The sequence below is a fragment of the Olea europaea genome, unplaced genomic scaffold (assembly GCF_002742605.1).
Source record: "Olea europaea var. sylvestris unplaced genomic scaffold, O_europaea_v1 scaffold376, whole genome shotgun sequence".
NCBI lineage: Eukaryota > Viridiplantae > Streptophyta > Magnoliopsida > Lamiales > Oleaceae > Olea > Olea europaea.
In genome coordinates, this window is record NW_019256967.1 from 291,114 (window position 1) to 294,819 (window position 3,706).

Genomic DNA, 3,706 nt, shown 5'->3' on the forward strand with positions numbered 1-3,706 from the left:
CCCCCCCCCCCCGCGCCATTTATTTTTTCTGTTTTCTCTTCTTTTCTTTTTCTTATATAGTTATTTAATAATCTGATTAATTTGAACCAAAAATAACAGGAATAATCTAATTTAAACAATAATTGAATTAGCCTTGAAAAATGCTCTCATTATTTCCAGAGTTGTAAAGGGAAGAAATTTTGGTATATGATGGGCTGGCCCACCTATGTTCTTCAACATATCTATTGGATCAATATCATGCAAAGAGCCCGTCACAACTGGAAGAAGCCCATAAAAAAGTCGGGGAGGCCCAGTGTGCTTCTTTCTCCTGTCTACATCCCCTAATTCGACACGTGCTAATGTGAACCGTATTCCCAGCATATTGGCTACATCGATCAAAAGAAAATTCCTATTACAACCACCACGAAATTAAAAATTATCCCCTATTTAGTAAAGATTAAAACATAATTTTATCCAAAGTCAAATTAACAATTCGTTTTAATAACATCTTTTAATGAATTCACGACTTTTCAATCACATCCAGGAGCGAACGCAGACATTTTACATTAGGGGGTCATAATCAAATTTTTAAAAAAAGCGACGAAATATTTTTTTATTATTTTATGTGGCTTATAAACTATTATACTACTTTTTCATTTTGATTATTTTTACATAAAAAAAAATTTGATCATTTTTAGGATTTTTTATTATTGTTATTTTTTCCTCTCAATCAATTAATTTTTTTTAAAAAATAATTTAAAAAAGTTCCTAATAAAATTTTTAACGTCAATCGAGAGGAAAATGTAACAATAATTAAAAAAAATCCTAAAATTGATTGAATTTTTTTATATATAATTTTTTTCAGATATAAAAATAATCAAGATGAAAAAGTAGTATAACAATTTAAAATCCCTGCAAAGTAATAAAAATTTTATTAAGAATTTTTACGTCCAAAAAAATTAAATTTTGACGTCATACCACATATAAATTTTCCTAATAAAACGATGTAAATTATATTTAGAAATTTGTCGCGAAAAAATAATAAACATTAATAAAATAATTGATTTTTTCTTTAAAAAAGACGAGTTATACGTTTCTTTTTAGCATACACGTTTAACGTACGTCTAACTATTTTCGATATTCATTTAGATCATTCGATGTGTTTATAATATAGTTCTCGAAATGAGTTTCGAGAAAATATAGTAAATTTATAGATATTGCTAGCGTATAATTGTCAATTTTTTTTTAAAGTTAGCTTGTTATCAGAATTCTCGAAATATTAGTTTATAACAACTTATTTTGATGCGTCGTAGCATTTGCTACGATTGGTCATTTCGCACAACATTAACAACGTGAAATATTAGGCTGTGAGTACTTCAAAATGATATTAAAAATGTAATATTTCAATTTCGCTTGATATTTCATAGTGAGCCTGGAAAAAAAAACTTACAAAAACTAGACTGGAGGGTCAAGTGACTCTAGAGGACCCCACTTGGGTCTGCCCCTGATCATATATTTTATCAAATTTTTATATAAATCTGCGAAAAACCTAATTTTAATCTATTCAAAAGGGGCATAATAAGCCAAAGTCAAGGTCTTGTTACTGATTAAGAAGATTGTGCATTGTGACAAATATAGATACCTGCTTTATAATGTGAAGAAAAAAATGAGGTAATTGACAAGCAATTTCAAACTCTTAGTGCACTTATTTATGCTTTTTGACTTTATAATAATCCATATCTGACTTGAATTTAGAAGCCGAAGGACAAATGTGGAAAATCATTCCAACTTGTCATCCAATGCTTAGTTGTGAATGCATGAACAAATTCTCTAATGAAGTACTCTCTTGAGGTTGACGATGATCCAACTTGTCATCTAACGCTTAGCTGTGAATACATGAAAATTCTCTAACGAAGCACTCTCTCGAGGTTGATGATGATTGTAAAAGAAGTTAACAAAAATTATCTTATAATCCTAAACCCATAAATGTTCAACAAAGTGTATGTATGTCACATCAATCAATATTGAAAGACTTGATATATTATACGCTGTTTCTGGGATTTACTAATTTTAAAATTTATTTCTTTTGAACTAAAATTTTCTCAATAAAACAATATTATATATAAATTCAAAACCTTTTTTTCTTTTTCTTTTTTAACCATATATTTTACAAAAAATTACTATTAAAAACACATTTATTATAACATCTCTAATACTAATGTGGATTGTACTAAAAAAGATGTCATATAAGTTAAAATAGCTATGTCTGCAAAAATCCATCACCAATGCAGCATCTTTAGGATTACATATAATTAAAGTGGTAAGAGAACAAATAGATACTGTCAAGAAGATCGTATAAATATAGAAATTCTTATAGATAGAGAGACTCATCATAATTTACATTTCTTTATTTTTCTTCCATTATTTCTTATTTTTCTACATTCTATTAAGCCCATGTTTGGTTTTAATATAAAATATTTAGTTGAATCAGGTTGCGGTAAATATCATGGGCAATTAGCACAAAACGTCCTCACCTTTCAGTGTTTTGTGCAAAATGTTCATATCTTTTATTTTTGACACTTTTACCTTTACCTCCATTTTTTATTACGGAAAACATCATTTGCGTCAAATTTCTCATGCAAATGGCAAATATATCCCATATTCAAATAAAACAATAAAAAAAAGAAAAATTAAAAAATAAATTGCAATTATACTCCCAAACTTAAATTACTCCAAATAAATTATTAAAAGGATAATTAGCACAAAACGTCTATACCTTTAATTATTATTGTGTAAAACGTCATTACCTTTCATTTTGTGACATTTTCATCCTTATTTTTATATTTCACTACAAAAATCATTATTTTAATCTATTTTCTCAATTGAAAGCTGTAAAATGACAAATATGTCATCCCCTTTAAATAAAAAAATAAAGAAAAGAAAAATAAAGAATAAATTGCAACTACATACTCTACACTTCCAAAATTAAAAAAAAAAGTTGCAATTTGTTCTTTATTTTTATTTTTTTATTTAAAGAAGATGACATATTTGTCATTTTACAGTTTTTAATTGAGAAAATGGATGAAAATAATGATTTTTGCAACGAAATATAAAAATAAGGGCGAAAATGTCAAAAAAAGGAAAGATAGAGACGTTTTGCACAATAGTAATGAAATGTAGGGATGTTTTGTGCCAATTACCCATTTAATAATTTATTTGGACTAATTTGCACTTTTTAAAAAGTTTGAGAGTATAATTACAATTTATGCTTTAACTTTTCTTTTCCTTTTTATTGTTTTATTTAAATAGGGGATATATTTGTCATTTACATGAGAAATTTGACGCAAATAATATTTTTCGTAATAAAAAGAGAAGGTAAGAATAAAAGTATCAAAAAATGAAAGATATGAACATTTTGCACAAAATATTGAAAGGTCCATGGACCCTTTTAGCAAGCTAGGAATATGCCTCCTAAATTGAAAAAAATTATCTATTTAAATATTAAATAGATTGTAATTCTTGGAATGTATTAGAAACGTTCTAGAAAACAATTGTTAGTACAATATTTTCTAATTTGTTTTGGAAAAAATCTATAAAATTTTCAAGAAATATCAATATCATTTTTTTTAATAATTGTTAATAAATGGGCAAATTAAGAAATTGACACGACATGCACTAACGTGGCAAGTTACTATTTTTTTATGTAAAGCCTCCACCGCCTTGCATT